Source organism: Chelonia mydas, chromosome 3, assembly GCF_015237465.2.
Source record: "Chelonia mydas isolate rCheMyd1 chromosome 3, rCheMyd1.pri.v2, whole genome shotgun sequence".
Classification (NCBI taxonomy): domain Eukaryota; kingdom Metazoa; phylum Chordata; order Testudines; family Cheloniidae; genus Chelonia; species Chelonia mydas.
Window position 1 is genome coordinate 154,897,549 of NC_057851.1, and position 17,722 is coordinate 154,915,270.

General features: G+C 47.5%; 1 non-coding gene across 1 annotated transcript; it reads left to right on the plus strand.

Annotated features, from left to right (window-relative positions):
- The first annotated feature begins 16,889 nt into the window (after nt 1-16,889).
- On the plus strand, nt 16,890-16,962 carry TRNAK-UUU. The gene has a single exon. It is a non-coding gene; the product is annotated as a tRNA-Lys (tRNA).
- The last annotated feature ends 760 nt before the right edge of the window (nt 16,963-17,722 follow it).

Sequence of the window (17,722 nt, forward strand, 5' to 3'; positions counted from 1 at the left end):
GATAATATCCTTCATTCAATCTTTTGGTGCTTCAGGTCCCCATCTATAAAGTGGAGTTAATAATATCTCCTTTCTCCTACCTTTTATCTGTTTTTTTCTATTGAGAGTTTCAGCTTCTTGAGGCCTTTTATTATGTGTATGTGTGATGGGGTGGAGTAGGCCCAGAGGCCCCTTGCTGAAGGCCTCAGCGTCCTACCACACTCATCCCAGGAAAGCAGCCGTGGAGCTAAATCCTCCAAGCAGCTTATAGAGACTGCACAGGAAGCAGCCAATCAGGGAGAGGCAGCATGGGGCTAGCCAATCAGAGTGTTGCAGGCTAGTATAAAAGGAGCTTTAGTGCAAACCCCAGTCAGTTCTTTGCTGGAGCCAGAGGAGTATTGCTGGTACTCCTGGTTGGCAAAAGGGAACTGCAGCACTATGGACAGCTCAGTACTGGCAGGGAGTGAGAAAGAGCTCCTCGCTGGTTGGCTGGGCCTGAACATAGAGAAGACTTGAGGTAAGAGTGAAGCTTTGGTGATGGCTGGGGCTGTGGGGAAATGGCCTAGGGGACTGAAAGCAGTTTTGTTAAAGGGATATGGGAGGGTGAGTGGCTGCTATTCTTAGGGTCCTTAGGCTGGGACCCAGAGCAGTGGGTGGGCCTGGATTCCCCCCCCCCCCGCCCCACCAATAGGCCACTGGAGAAGTGTCCTATAATTATTAGAGCATAAGCTTTCGTAGCCCACAAAAGCTTATGCTCTAATAAATTTGTTAGTCTCTAAGGTGCCACAAGTACTCCTGGTCTTTTTGCAGATATAGACTAACACGGCTGCAACTCTGAAACTTGTCCTATAATTGGACCGCAATAAGCCCCCAGCAGGGGATCTGAATTACTTAGTGGCCCAGCTGGGTCTAGGGCAAAACCATTGCCTCCAGGGAGGAAGCCCTGGGTTACAGCCTGATACCAAGGCAGGGACTGTTTAAAGACTGCAGCCACACCTGACCAGAAGGGGTGCTTGGGAGATGTGTGTGCCATGCTGTTGCAGTATGTACAGTGGCTAGCACTATGGAGCCACAATCTTGGTTGTGATCTGAAGGTGCTACTGTACTATTATAGTAAGTGTGACTCAGTGAGGACTTTTGAAATTGTACTTTTTTTTTTGTTTTTTTTTGTTTTTAACTTGACACCATCCCTTTTATGTCCAAGATAGCGAATGTGTGAGATGCTGGAGGACTGAGCATGGTCCATGCTTTCAGGTGGAAGGAGGCTAAAAGGCTGCTAGGGAGTGGGAAGGAGGGTGTCTATATGCCACTGGCCATGATTTGGTTCTGTTGGGCCTCCTGGCTTCCTGGGAAGTAGTGGGGATATGATGGGGTCCTGTCCATAAGCACTATTGGCATGACATTGATTTGAAAGGTCTGTCTTCTTTAGTGTCTGATACCCAATAAGGACTTACTTAGAAGCGTTTGATCAGGTAACAAGTATGTTTTCAAGCCATAATCCCATGACATTTATTAGGCATGTGTGACTATGGCTTGAAAACATATTTTTATCTGCACTCCCTGAGTGAAAGATCACACTTTGTCATACAACTGTCTGATTTAGCACTGTGAATAACATGCTGTCAGTTGGATCCCTTGAAACATTTGCTTTGTCAAGTACTTTTCATTCGGTTGTCTGATTTCCTTCAAATGTCACTGATTACCCAGCCTGAGCCCATTTTATGGGGCCTAAAAGAAGAGGTTCCATACCCAAATTTAGAATCTGTGAGCGAGGTATACGGAATGGATGGACATAGAAGACTGGAACAAAACAGGTGCCCCCTCTAGAATCATTTGGTTAGCTAGGGTCCTAATGAACCTTGAGCAGAGCCCTTTGGAGCCTCTGTATTAGGCTGAGAATGTGTTGTATATTTTCCTGCAGCTTTTGATAAGCCAAAGTGATCAAGTGTGTGTTGTGAATTAAGATCTCTGCAACTGGAGTGCTTCCTGGAGAAGGCTGGGGATAAAGGTCATCCAGAGACACACTGAAACCACCAGTATACCTTTAAATAATACAGATGTCAGACAAAATTGTGCTGTAGCTTGCCTTTAACCTATGCTCCTTAAACATTTACTTCTAATTTAATTTTCTTAACTGCATTACAGTGTACTTCGTAATTACAGCAGGGAAGCACTTGAGTTGTAATGTTTTTTTTTTTTTTTAATCTTTCTCAAATTATTCTGGTAGGCTCTGTACCAGCTAACTCTCCTGGCCTAATTTTATACTAACTTTATGTAAATGAGTACAAGCTGTTTGGCAAACCCTTTAACAAATCCTTCAACTGATGGAAAACTAAAACTGCAAGGGTGAGATTAGGAGATCCTTAATCACACTGAGGATCACTTTACCCCTTGAGTAGTGCCATTGAAATCAATGGGACAACTTGCAGATGCCACTCAGTATGAGTAAGGGTGTTAAGAGCCAATGTAAAGAGGAAGCCATTTATAGTGCACAAGTTTTATTGGTCCTACAAAACTCAGCAACTACGCCACATTGTTAGTTTCATAGGCATGGGAAGTAGAGGTGCGGGGGGGTGCTGCAGCACCCCCAGGTTTTGCAGCCAGTGCCCCAGCTGCTGGGCCCTGCCCCCACCCAGCTGCCAGCCCTGCATGTGGGGTCCTGCCTGGCCGCTGGCCCCAGGCCTGGGGTTTCCACTGCCAGCCCTGGGGGTCCTGCCCAGCTGCTGGTCCTGCATGCAGGGTTCCGGCCGCTGACCCCACACCTGGGGCTCCACACCCACCCCCAGCTGTGGCCCCAGCCTCCGCCGCCTTAGCCCTGTTTGCATTCTTTTTCCCCTGCCTTCCCGGAGCCACGGCCCTACTCCCAGCCCCAGCTCTAGGGAGTGGTGAGGGCCGCGGACAGGGATAAAGTGGGGGTGCAGCTCAGCAACCCCACTCCAAAAACTGTTCCAGCACCACTGGTTGGTTTGCCATCTATTGGCACCTTATCTATGAACTAGCCTACTATTTCTATACAGATAGAGCAGCCTGGTAACAGGCAGTATAGTCTGGCCACAAAGGAGTAATTTCACACACTAATGGTTCAAACAAAGCAAACCCCCTTCCCAAATACTGCAGTATTCATTTCTAGATTGCAAATAGTATAGTAAACAATATAGGCAAGTATATAACATAAATAAATATACGGACAGTCAAGTATTGAAAAGGCAAACCAGTTAAAAATCCTATTTGTAAAGAACACATTTCCTTCCGGCAGGCCCCAACCCTGCAAATATTTAGATATGTGAATAGTGCCATTGAGTTCACTGGGACTACTCATGTGCATAAAATTAAACACACGGAGTATGTCTACACCGTGTGTGTGTGTGTGGGAACCCTGCAGCAGCAAGTCTCAGAGCCCTGTCTACAGACTAGTGCAAGCCCAGCTTGGTAGAGTCTGGTGCTGAAATTTGCTCCTGTGCGGGGTTTACACCATGTAGGATGTACCCCTGGAATGAAATCCTGACTCTCTTGCTTCAGCAGCAAGTGCTTTCTGCATTAAATCAGTGCTGGTGTATCTGAGTTCACAACACTGCTGGGTGATAGTTAACTTAAACACCAAAAAAACTATATTTTTCAAATGGAAACTGAACCAAATCTCCCCCACTCCCTTTTGTTTTTATTTTTACAAAAACCTAACTCTTCAGCTTATGCTTCTTTGCCTGTCTCTCTCAAGGAAATGCACCAGGTTCTGTCCACCTCAGAAATTGAATGAAATTGAAAGGTGATAGTCAAAATTGATACAAGGAAACATTGTTTTCACTCAGTGAATAATTAGACTGTGGAACTCATTGCCCCAGCATGTTGAGGCCAAGAATTTAGCAAGATGTAGATAAGGTTTGGACACTTATATGGATAACAAGAAATATTCAGTGATGTCTAACAAATTTTGGAACAAATATTAAACTTCATGATTCAGGTCTTAAACCAATCACTAAATAATAGGGATTAGGATGAGGGGCAGATTATCCCATATTGGCCTGGTACAAAAGTTCTTGCACCTCCTCTGAGGTATCAGGTGCTGGTCACTATCTGAGGCAGTACAATGGTCTGGATGTGTCCCACATCAATGTGTGTGGTCTTAAGTTTATCTGTTATAACTTATTATTTGTATTACTGTAGCAGCTAGGAGCCCTAGTCATGGACCAGGGCCCTACTGTGCTAGGCTAGTTATGATTTAGCACTTTGAATTTTTGATGGTGTACTGCACCTTTATATTGCTAGAAGCCTGCTGTCTGCAGAGGGCAGCTGCCATCTTGTTGTAGAGCAGTGGTCACCAACTGGTCGATCGCGATCTCCGGTAGTGCAGCGGGGTTGCTGCTAAGGCAGGCTCCCTGCCTGTCCTGGCCCCGCTCCACTCCCGGAAGTGGCCAGCACTCCCCGCATGGCCCCGGGATGGGTAGGGGTCTCTGCGTGCTGCTCCTGCCTTCAAGCACCATCCCTGCAGCTCCCATTGGTCGGGAACAGGGAACTGCGGGGGTGGTGCCTGCAGAGAGGGGCAGTGCGTGGAGCCACATGCCCCTCCCCTGGGGCCACAGGGGCATGTTGGCCCCTTTTGGGAGCGGCGTGGGGCCAGGGCAGGCAGGGAGCCTTTGCCTTAGCCTTGCTGCGCCACCAACTGGGAGCTGCCTGAGGTAAGTGCTGCCTGGTGGGAGCCAGCACCCCAAGCCCCTGCCCCAGTCCTGACCCCCCCTTCTAGAGCCAGACCCCCATACACCCTCCTGCACCCCTCCCCCCAGCCCTGACCCCCCTTTCCCAGAGCTTGCACTCCTCACCCCCTCCTGCACCCCAACCCCCTCCCCCAGGCTCAGCCCAGAGCCCCCTCCCACACTACAAACCCCTCAGTCCCAGCCCAGAGCCCACACCCCCTCCCAACCCCCAGGCCAGTGAAAGTGAGGGTGGGGGAGAGCGAGCAACGGGGGGGTGGGGATGGAGGGAATGCGGGGGCTTTGGGGAAGGGATGGGGCCTCAGGGAAGGGGTGGGGTAGATCCTGGGCTGCCCTTAGATTCAAAAAGTGATCTTGGGTGTAAAATGTTTGGAGACCCTGTTGTTGAGCCTGGTGCAGATACAAAATTTATATCCACGGATGCGATATCCATGGATATAAAGCAGATATCCACAGAGCTGAGGGACTCTACCAGGAACTGCAGCAGCGAAAGCAGCAACATGTCAGACCGCTGCTTGCAGGAGCCAGTGCCCAGCCTGGGCAGGTCCTCCAGCATGGCTATACTGCCCCCAGCCCTGGCCACTGGGGCAGGCACTAGGCTTACCGGCAGCTGTCCCTGGTCGTGTTAGTGTGTGCAAGCAGCTCGCATGCTCCTGGACAGGAGATGCTGACTGGGCTGGGCACTGGCTACTGCAAATCCACTTTATATCTGTGGATAGCTGCATCTGCCGACATAAGTTTTGTATCCGCGCAGGGCTCTGCTTGTTGGCCAGAGTGGATGCAGCATGTTACAGGAGAGAGACATACCATGTTCTCTCATGGAGACTTACTTGTCTTCCTCCTTCCTTTTGCTGCTTTTCCTTCATTTAAAATAAAAGCCATTCAGAGTGGAAAGGACATAAGTTTGCTCTTTGTTTCTGGATGTGCATAGCAGTGGAGATTGTTAAAGGAATTCACAAAGCACAGTTCAGGGCAATTACTGCACTGGCTAAAAGATGCCTGATCAGTAGCAACCACTGCACAACAGGAAAAACATCTACAATTTACAATGTGTGGGGCCACGGACACTAAGATATATTAACAAGTGCTTCACGTAACCCCAGCCTCTTCCAATTGTGACAAAACTCAATGAGTTTCTGACTTCTTCCTCAGATATGCCCTCAAAGAGCTCGGCACACAAAGAATCCCTTTATGTAAGCTCCAGGTCCCCTGATGACTATAGTTCCCAGATCATTCTAACAATCCCTTCCCTAGAGTGCACCTGTCTTTAGATAGCGATGCACCTACTTATAAAAGACTTTAGCTAAGAACATTAATGTGGAATGAACAAAAGCCCTTTGGAATTTTAAATACAGATCCCAATAGAGCTCAGTCCAGAATGGGAGAGTGGCTGGGCACCCAAAGGAACAAAGCCCTTTTGCTTTAACCATGTATTTATTCAAGATGGTGGTTGTTCAGGTTTTGGTCCTAGGCTTACCTTTCATTCTGCCCCTTAATGATGGTCTTGTCACTGCAAGGCCTGGCTTCAGTGTGAACGTTTATTTGCATCATCCATTTTAGTGACTCGTATTTGTTAGATGTGTTTGCTTTCAAATTGAATGTGATGTGCCCCAGGTGCTACAGCCAGGGGTACTGCACAAGCAATAAAAGCTTGGAATTGCCTTCTTGTACAGGATGATAATAACGTGTGTGAAATGGTAGCAGGCTCCATCTGAGCCCCCGAAACCACTTATTATTGTTTGCCCTGTATGTCTCCTTCTATATGGTGCTGATGAGAATGCATTAGGTCCTATTATACCATTCTAACAGCATGGATGGGAAACAGGAAGGATTGTTGTATAGTTGGGCATTGGACTTGGATTTGTAGAGCTCTGGGTTCAATTCCCAGCTGTGTCACAAACTCCCAGTGTGTGTCCTTTGGCATGTCATCTCTCTATGCCTGATAGACTTCAAGGCCAGAAGGGACCATCATGATCATCTGGTCTGACTTCCTGAACATCACAGGCCACAGAACCTCACCACCCGTTTCCTGTGATAGGCCCATAATGTCTGGCTGCGTTACTGAAGTCCGCAAATCTTGATTTAAAGACTTAATGTTACAGAGACTCTACCATTTACTCTAGTTCAGGGGTTCTCAAATTGGTTGAAACCCCTCGGAGTCATGAGGTTATTACATGGGGGGCGGGGGGGGGTCATGAGCTATCAGTCTCCACTCCAAACCCTGCTTTGCCTCCAGCATTTATAATGGTGTTAAATATGTGTTTTTGATTTACAAGGGGGGTTGCATTCAGAGGCTTGCTATGTGAAAGGGGTCACCAGTACAAAACTTTGAGAACCACTGCTCTAGTTCAAACCAGCAAATGACCCATGCCCCAGGCAGTTGAAGGCGCAACCTCCCCAGGGTCTCTTTGCCAATCTGCCCTGGGGATAAATTCCTTCCTGACCCCAAATATGGCAATCAGTTAGACCCTGCAAATGTGGGCAAGACCTACCAGCCAGACGCCTGGGAAAGAATTCTCTGTAGTAACTCAGAGCCTCCCCATCCAGTGCCCCATCTGCAGCTGTTGGAAATATTTGGTAATAGCAGTCACAGATTGCCTAGTGTGGCACATGGACCATCTCATCATACCACCCCCTCCATAAACTCATCAAGGTTTAGTCTTGAAACTAGTTAGGTTTCTTGTCCCCACACTGCTCCCTCTGTAAGGCTGTTCCAGAACTTCACTCCATTCCCTATATGTGAAATGGAGATAATACTCCCTTTCTTCCCAGTGTGTCCTGTCTATTTAAACTGTAGGCAGGGATGGTCTCTTATGATGTATTTCTACAGTGTCTAGCCCAATGGGGCCCTGAGTTTGGGAGGAGTCTCTAGGTGCTACTATAATACAAATGAAAAGCAAAGAATGATTTTCACGCCCTCAGATGGAAAGAATGAGCCTCCCAAACATTGATGGAAAAAATGAAGTTCTGCTCTTAAAGTGAATCCGTAACAACAGCATGGTGGGGTCCCACATTTATTGCTTCTCATGATATCCATATGAAATGTGCCCAGTTTGCAAGTAAAAGGATGTATTAACTTTATCGCTACCAGCGCTGCAAACACATCCTGGTATCTGAGAGCAAGGCTGGGTTTTTCTTCATCACCATTAATAAAGTATCCACCAGGTAAATTAGGCCATGAGTTACACCTGTGCAATCCCATTGTCTTCACATTATACCCTGAGATGGGGTAGTGTGCCACTGATAGCAATAGTACCTAGTGGTCAGCCCACCCTACCATCTGGCTTGGACTCTTCTGAACCCTTAAAGGGCCAGTAGAAATATATAGAAACCTAAGGGTCCGTGGAATGAATGGGGAAGGAATCTGGAGACTACCTTTTAAGGCCTGAAACCTTACAGAGGAGGCAGGGCAAGGCTCCCCCCTTGACCAACCCGTTGGGCAAAGCTGTGCAGCATAAGGCTGCCTTCCTCCTCCCTCATGGCAGGCAGACGCTGCCAGAAGGCTGGCCTGCTGAACTCTCCAGATTGGAAAGCTAATTGGGAATGGGGGACAGTTGAAGGAAGCTGGTGAAGCCTTGCAGGTGACTCCTCTAAGGCAAGAGGCCAGAGATCTGAACCCCACCTCCAGAGAGAGGGCTGAAGGGGAACTCCGTTGGGAGGAGGAGGGTAATATTGGCTACCCTAAGGCACAGTGACTGTCAGGTGTAACCAGTCCCAGAGAGAGGGCTCAGAGGGAGCTCCTGCTCAAAGGAGAGAGAGAAGGACTGATCTAAGGGAAGGGGCAGAGAAAATGGTAACAATACAATCCCACTGCTTCAGGGAAGAGCCAAGGTCGGCTTTTAGGAAACCTCTGTAGCTGGCCCCAGGAAATGCTGTGGGGAACCACCAAAGTCAAGGTGGGTGGGGAATCAGACCCTGCAGATCTTGTGACGATACCAGTGAGTGAGGTAAAGGTAAGAGTGTGTGATGTTGCACCCCATAAGGCTTTATGGAAATATGCTTATGAATGTAAATATGACATAACTGGAATATGTTTTATGCTACATATGCCATGTGACATCTATGTAAAGGTTATGATCTACTGAATCTATTCATCCTATTTGTATGCATGTATCATTTTTGTATTTGAAATTATGAATATTGGCTGTGTACTTGTTTGGTGTGTGTGGTGTTTTTTTTTTGTTTTTTTTGTTTAAAGTAGCCTTAGTAAGGCATTTGCTCAGCTTCTTTAGAGAGGAATGTACAAGTTAAGTGTTTCTTGATTGGGCACTTAAGCTGACAGTAGACCTTGATAGATGCCAATCCACATCTGAGCTTTCCTGGCTATGTGGCTTGGCCTGTAAAGTTCTGAGTCATGCATGGACATGTGACTTGCCCATGTGACTCCAATACTCCATTTTGTAGCTGTAATTCTGCAGACGTGGAGGGAAGGGTTTAGACCCACAAGGAGAAACTATATAAAGCCTTGGGAGACCCCTCCATTTTGTCTTCAGCTGGCTTAAGAGACCCTCTCCACCCCCCAAAGGATACCTGAAAGAAACTGGAACAAATGACAGTAAGCTCGGGGGTGATTGCTGGACCTGGACTAGAAGGAGACTAATCTGTAAAAGAAGGTTACTGGAACATCTGAGGGTGAGGCTTCATCTGTAATCACTTTTTTTAACCTATTAATTAACCCAGAGTATATATTAATACCTGGGGGGCAAACAGCTGTGCGTACCTCTCTATTCATGTTCTAGAGGGCAGACAATTTGAGTTTACTCTGTGTAAGCTTTAAAATGGCTTTATTTGGGGTTTGGCCCCCATTGGGAGCTGGGCATCTGAGTGTTAGACAAGAACACTTCTTAAGCTGTTTTTTTGTTTTTCAGTTAAGCCTGCAGCTGTTGGGGGACGTGGTTCAGACTTGGGTCTGGGTTTGCAGCAGATAAGCGTGTCTGGCTCAAACAAGGCAGGGCACTAAGTCCTAAGCTGCCAGGGAAACAGGCTCAGGGGTAGTCTCAGCACATCAGGTGGCAGTCCCCAAGGGGGTTTCTGTGATCCAGCCTGTCACAGAGCAGCCCAGGGAAAATGCTGAGGCATTGACAGAACAGGTCTTAGCCAGGGTCTCTGGGTTGGAAGCCAGAGGAGAAGGTGGGTCTTCCCCAGAGGTGAAAGTGGACTAGTACGGCATACCGGCAAGAGCCAGTACACAGTCGACCATACTGGCAGGGGGCAGCTTCCCCAGGCCCACGGTTTAAAGGGCCCAAGGCTCCCGTCAGTGGCTGGAGCCCCAGGCCTTTTAAATCACCGCTGGAGCCCCGGGGTATAGGAGGTGGCCTGGGGCTCTGGCCACCACTACCACAGCGGAGCCACAGGCCCTTTAAATCGCCGCCGGATCCCCAGGGCTCCTGGCCGCCACTGCTACCCCATGGCTCCAGCAGCAGGGCTCTGGTGGTGATTTAAAGGGCCCAGGGCTCCGGCCACCGCTACTGCAGTGGAGCCCCAGGCCCTTTAAATCTCAATTTAAAGGGCCTGGGAATTTAAAGGCCCTGCCTCTTTCCGTTGAGGCCCCGCCCCTTGCTCAGGTCTCCAGCGTACCCGTAAGTCCTTTAAGTTACTTTCACCCCGGTCTTCCCCTGCCTCTCCCGAGACCAGGAGGGGAAGCATGAATGTCAAGAATAAAAAGCCAAGAATGACAAATGTCAGAGACTGAGTGCTAGGCCTGGAAGTTGTTAGATTTTGAGTTTATTTTCTGGACCTCTCTGTTAATCCCCAGCAGGGGGCATGGACTGAGTGGTAATTTGGCGTGAGGGCTAGGCCAGGTACAACACTTGACACCGGAATGACCACAGGCGGTGCTTGACCAGAAAAAGCCTGGCAACACCAAACCCAGGCACAGGGAGGTACTCTGGAGGTGAGAGGCATGGTGACTTCCCCTCAGGGACACCTTCAATGCAAATGATTTGGAGCTTATTAAATGATTCTGCTGCTAGAAGGGATAGATGGTGACTCACTGTTGCTTAGCTGGGCTGGCCCTGCAGGGCTCACAGGAGTAAAAAGCAGCAAAAGTGGACCTTTGTCACTAAAGTCAGCTATAGGGCTTGAATACAAGCAGCTGATCTGCTAGGTTAGATGGTGCCATTTTCCCACTTCAGAATAGAAGCACATTTTTAGGCCTTCTTAGCAAGGTTGTTGAGGGGCTAGATGAGAGAGAAGCATTTTGCTTGGATGTAAAAGTGGATAACTAGAGCGATTACAGTACATGGATAATGCAGTGCACAGCCTGGCTCAGAATGGCGATTGGGCTAAAGGGCAATGAGCCATGATACTGATGGGGCTTCTGGGGAAATAATTGCCTCATTCAGCTGAATGAGGCAATAACCCCAGACTGCTATTGAGAATGGAGCCTAAAATCAGGATTGTTCAGAATGGGCTTCTCCGCAGAAGGCGTAATTCAGTTTGAGAGATTGTACTCGAGTCAGGCCACCATTAGAAGTCAACAGGAGTAGGGCCTGAGTAACGCCCCAGGGTGAACTGGTGACCGCTCTCCTTGTCAATGAGGTGGAGGGTTGTAGAACCCCACATGAGAGGTCCCAGAGGATGTATGCCACAGGGGGAAGCACTCCGCACCACACCCTGAGGAAGAAAATGGATTCAGCGCACAACCCCAGCAGACTTCAGGGAGCAGGAGTCCAGCCCTTTGTCTCCTTTGCTGTGGCACCATCTCCCAGCTCCTTGGCAGTTCCCGTCCACTGTAGCTGTCCTGCCAGGAGCTTCCTAGCCAATGCCTACCCAATGGAACTTCCTGGAAAACTGCAGGGTGGAGCAGCTCAGCAGAAAGCTAATACAGAGTACAGAGAGCCACTGTCGCAGAAACAGCTTTCCTCCCTCTCCTTTGCAGGGGGAGGGGAAGATCCATGTGAGGAAGGTGCTCATGGCATATCCAGGCCCTAAGTAAATGCTCTGGATCTGTCCCTATACACATATGAATGTGATGATGGCAAAATGTTTATCCTGGAAAATAAACAGAAGTCTCCTAATCAGTGACTTGAGCCCTACAAGTCCGGCATTTCATACACTCACAACTTCTTAGGAAGTTGTTTACTCGCTTGCTTGCTTGTTTATTACACACTGAGTGGACTCTGACCCAGACTCCAAAAGACTGGGTTTGGTATAATTTTAATGGCATTCCGAGCAGTTGAAAATGTCTTTTACTGTGTTCCAGCAGCTGAAATGAAGCTGATTAATACTGTTCACAGCTGGTAATAATTTACTGGTGATCAAAGGTCAGCTCAGTCATTTTTTCTGTACCTGGCAGAAGCCAAATGAGCAAGTAACAAAGGAGTAGGGAGAGAGGTAGACACTAACAAAGGAGTAGGGAGAGAGGTAGACACTATTAATATGTCACATTTGGCTTACACATACCTGCTATTTAACTACAGTCCTCTTCTGTCTCGCACCCTGAGGCAGCATAAAACTAATAGGCCTGTCATCTGGGGAGATAACACAACACTGATCATTACAACTTCACTAAATAAGTCATTTGAAATTAATTATATTGCACCCTAGTAAGATTAGCTCTGGTTGACTCTTTACTCCTCGTAGATGATCATGTCAGGGTTGAATACAGTAGTTCTAACCTTGTGCCAGCTTGCAGACGTGCAGCATATAACTAGGGTAGGAAATGGATGAACACTGAGTCCGTGCATATCGTACCACCGTGTCACGCTGCAAAGTGCAGCATCTACTGCCCAGAGTGGAGAGAATTTAAAACCCTGGCACCTCTGCAAACTGGCTGAAATCTAGGCAATGATGCCAGTTTATCTAGAGGTCTGAAGGATGATTTAGAGGCGGCATAATCCAAATACAACTCCAGAGTTTGCTACATCCCTCTTCTATGGTAGGTGGACTCAGCCCCTGTGAGAAGTCCGGGGTCTCTTTAATCATGTCTGAGCAGCCCATGCGTGCTGGGGGGAAGAATGGCTCCAGAGGGAGGAGGCCACAGTGCTGAGGCTGGAAGTGGTCTAAAGGGGTGGAAACGAAGTAGCAAAAGCAGATCTTGGAAGGCGCCACGCCATCCCCCACCAGTGTGCTGCAAATGGCAAGTTAACTCTATATCCACCATTTCTACTTCAGAGCTATAGAGTCACATGTGACTGTCCAAGATCCTAAATGTGGCTATCATGGCATCCATTGGTCTGATCAGAACTCTTCTCACTCTGCCCAGAAGAAGACCAGGACACCAGTCACTGCAGAGCTCCCTTAAATATGTGAGAATGCAGAGCAAATTGGACGGCCTCTGGCTAAGGCTTCCATCCAAGAAGAGGGGTGGAGGGGAGCAATGCCTTACCCTATGCATCCTTGAAGGGAACAAGAGGCAGAGAAGAAATGTACTGAATGGAGTTTCAGAGGGTCCCAAACAACCTCAGCTTGGTATTCCAGTTCTGCTGGGTGATGGCTTCGTTACTGTTGCATCAGTAGATTATAACATTGAGTCAAGGTGATGCAGAGTCAGAACACCTTACTGCAACGACTCTGTGTCTCTCTGCAAGCACGTTCAGCAATGATATGGCCCAGCAGCTGTTCAAGGCTGGGCACCTCTGCTCTAAACAATAGTGAGAAACTGCTGAGCACAGGCATGTTCTAAAGGATGCTTTCAGATTTGTTCTTTTACCCTGCGGCTATATGGTGCAAGCACTGCTCTGGCTGCAAGCAATGCTTCCGCTTTTCTCCCTGGGAGCTGCTGTGGACCTTGCAATATTGCTGAGATAAACGCCTGACCTGATGTGCTTGAACTGTCTCCTCTCCACTTCAGCTGTTACAGAGGGCAGCATTTCCCTTTTGGGTATTCTCCTGGGGAGTTTGTCCTGCCTAACTGAGCCCTACTTTCTTGTCCTCCCTCCCTGTCCTTTTGGGAGGTGGGAAGGTGTTAAACACTGAGCCAGCAGGGGAGGGGAGGGAAAAAAAAGACCTTGTCCACAAAGATGCAGCTTGAACTCCAGCTACTTTAGTAAACTTTAGCAAAGCCTTTGATACTGTCTCACATGACCTTCTCATAAACAAACTAGGGAAATGCAACCTAGATAGAGCTACTATAAGGTGGGTGCAAAACTGGTGGGAAAACTGTTCCCAGAGAGTAGTTATCAGTGTTATCACAGTCATGCTGAAAGGGCATATAGAGTGGGGTCCTGCAGGGATCAGTTCTGGGTCCAGTTCTATTCATCAATGATTTAGATAATGGCATAGAGAGTACACTGAAAGTTTGCGGATGCTACCAAGCTGGGAGGGGTTGCAAGTCCTTTGGAGGATAGGATTAAAATTCAGAATGTCTGGAGAAATGGTCTGAAGTATATAGGATGAAATTCAATAAGGACAAATGCAAAGTGTTTGTTCCTAAGTGGACTAATCAGTTGCACATCCAAAAAATGGGGAAATGACTGCCTAGGAAGGAGTACTGCGGAAAGGGGTCTGGGGGTCATAATGGACCACAAGCTAAATATGAGTCAACAGTGTAATGCTGTTGCAAAAAAAAAAAAAAAAAAAAAGTGAACATCCTTCTGGGATGTTCTAGCAGGAGTGTTGTAAGCAAGACACAAGAAGTAATTCTTCCTCTCTCCTCTGTGCTGATTAGGCCTCAACTGGAGTATTGTGTCCAGTTCTGGGCACCACATTTCAGGAAGGATGTGGACACATTGGAGAGAGTCCAGAGAAGAGTGGCATCGTTAAAGGTCTAGAAAACATGACCTATGAGGGAAGATTGAAAAAATTGGTTTTGTTTAGTCTGGAAAAGAGAAGATTGAGAGGGGACGTGATACGTTTTCAAGTATGTAAAAGGTTAGAATGAGGAAGAAAAATTGTTTTTCTTAACCTCTGAGGATAGGACAGGAAGCAATGGGCTTAAATTGCAGCAAGGGAAGTCTAGGTTGGACATTAGGAAAAAAAATCCCAACTGTCAGGGTAGTTAAGCACTGGAATAAATTGCCTTGGGAGGTTGTAGAATCTCCATCATCGGACATTTTTAAGAACAGGTTAGACAAACACCTGTCAGAAATGGTCTAGATAATGCTTAGTCCTGCCACAAGAGCAGAGGACTGGACTAGATGATCTCTCGAGGTCCCTTCCAGTTCTATGATTTCTATAAAACTATTTATAGATGGGCTTTTCCAAGCAGCCCATGGGATTTATCAGAGGTGGGAGGAAATGAGGTGGGGGAAGCAGACTTGACCCATTGCAACTAGATCTGGGCCCAAGACTCTGGATACAAACACCCTAGATCCAAGGGCCTGGACCCAAACTTTACGCTTGGTTCTTGTCTCTAATTAGGCAAATCAAAATGCCAAATCTGAAGAGCTGAGACTCCCAGCATAGGAAAAAATTCCAGGCTGGATCCAGTCTTCGCAGCTTGGGTCCTCAATCTTGTTCTTGGTTTCTCCTCAAACATCGATATTGACAGCCCTCTGCTAAGCTGGAAGTAGAGTTGTTACTAGAATGGGGTTCTAGAATGGACACTGAAATGATGACTCCATGCTGCAGCAAGCGTTACTGAAGCAGCTGTTACTGTCCCTACTACAGCAGAGAGCCTCTGATATTTGAGTGGGGCTATAGGTTCACATGTGGCTACTGAGCTGATTGGGGGAGAGGGAATGCTGTTAAATAGCAAAACGTTTTGGGTGTTGTGCTTATTGGAGGGTTTAGTGGGAGATTATTAGTGCCATATGATAGGAACTGTGCCTAACGAGATCCCTCTCTCAAGAGCTCACAAGTCTAAAGGCCTGAGTGAGAACACTAGTGCTCAATGCACTATATAGACCAGCATATGGTCATGAAGAGAAAGATGGCCTTGGAGTTAAGGCACTAGACTAGGTGTCGAGATGTAGCAGTGAGGAGGTTTAGGTTCAGTTCTCCTCTTTGCACAGGCTTCGTATGTGAGTCTGGCCAGGTCACTTAGGCCCAGAGTTTTAAAGCTATTTAGGTGTCCCTGCTCTCAGAGTTTCTACACTTAACTGATTCAGGAGCCTCAGTCTCTCTTTCAAAAGGGATTTAGTCACTTAAGAGACAATCCCATTGACAGTCAAATCTGGGCCTTAATCTGTGGGCCCCCTCAGTAAGATGGCAATAATAATATTCCCTTTCACCCGCTCTTCCCTTTCTTGTCTTTTTTTTAGTTTGTAAGCTCTGCAGAACAGGGACTGTCTCTTCCTACATGCATGGTCCGTTCTATATCCAAAGTGGCCTCTAGGCATGGCTGTAATACAGATAATAGCTGGAATTCATGCAGGTGTTCAGTTTTCAAGAGTACATAAAACAGAGCAAGGAAGAGGGAGGAGAGCTTAGGACACATTAATTGGGAGGCTGTTCCAGGTGTATAGGGCAACCTGAAAAAGGCCTGGAGTGGGCGAAGAAGATAATGGTACTAATGTTTAGCTGTTTTATAGCACTTAACATTTAAATATCTCCACGTGCTTTACAAACTGGGCAATTCTCATTGCTCCCATTTTACATACACGGAAATTGAAATAGAGAGGTGAAGTAACTTTCTCAAGGTTGCACAGCAAGTCTGTGTCTGGGTCAGGACTAGAGCCCTGGGAATCTCTGCTTTGGTCCCCTGTACACCTGGTAAAGGAGTCGAAGTGACATAAAGGGGCTCTGAAAGCCCCAGATCTGACCCAGGTTGAAGTTCTCTGGTGCTAGAACTTCCTGTGGCTGGCTTGTGAAAACCCCTCATAAGTCCCAGGAGCAGGGGCATCTTGGGGATGAGGCTGGGGATGGAAGGGGTGTGCCGGGGCGGGGGAGGGAAATGTGATGCAGAGATTCTGGGCAGCACTGCTGCCCCAGGACAGCCAAGAACAGATTGCCATAACAGGTTGCATAACATATCAGTTATGCTTGTGGCAGGGAAGCCTGCTTAGGCCCTGGAGCAATGCAGAATTGGGAGAGCACAACAATGGTTTAAAGCCACCGTAGCCCTCCTCCCACTGCACTGCTCCCCCATCCCTTGAAGTAGTACAGCATAGAATCTCGCCCCAGGCCTCTTGAATCTTTTGTTGATGGGTTCCAGCTACTAGTCCTACTGCCTCTCTGGTCTAGTGGTGAGAGCAACTGTGCCTTCTCACTCTGCTGGCTGAAAGTTTTGAAAATATCCTGGTGGTTCTTGTTTCTCACTAAGTTGTGAGGCTAAGTGACTTAATGTTTGTAAAGTGTGCCGTGATGTGTACCTGGTAGTGTACCTGGCTAGCTCAGTTGGTAGAACATCAGACTTTTAATTTGAGGGTCCAGGGTTCAAGTCCCTGGTCAGATATAGAGGGGATTGTATTCCTCCAAGAGCTTCAAAAGGCAGCTCTTCCATACCCTCCTTGACATCTGAAAGAAGGAGGAGCAATGGTCTCAAGTTGCAGTGGGGGAGGTTTAGATTGGATATTAGGAAAAACTTTTTCACTAGGAGGGTGGTGAAGCACTGGAATGTGTTACCTAGAGAGGTGGTTGAATCTCCTTCCTTTGAGGTTTTTAAGGTCCAAGCCCTGGCAGGAATGATTTAATTGGGAATTGGCCCTGCTTTGAGCAGGGGGTTGGACTAGATGACCTCCTGAGGTCCCTTCCAACCCTGATCTTCTATGATCCTGGGGAGGTGCCATGGAAGTGCAGAGAGTTATGATGTTTGGAAACACTTTATAAATGCAAATTATGAAGAGGCAGAATGTTGGTGTAATAGTTGAACAGAAATAGGGGGGAAACCCAGAATGGTTACGAAGGGTCATAGCAAAGTGTTCGGCCTCTTTTACAGATTCAAGAATTCTTTGATTAGGCACGCTTCTTCCCAAAAGGACCTTTTCTTTGCAAATGAAATTGGTGCTCTGTCAGCATGTTACTTGCAAAACAAACACACTGCTGGGAAGGAAGCAGGAGTGAGTTATGGACTTGGGGTGCAATCCTTCCCCAGAGGAAAACTGTTTGTGGTCAGTGTGGGCATGGAGACAGCTAAAAGAGTTGAAAGGTGCAAGGGCTAGTTACAATATGTAAAGGTAGTCGCATGCTCCACTTGAATTAAATTACTCTACCTT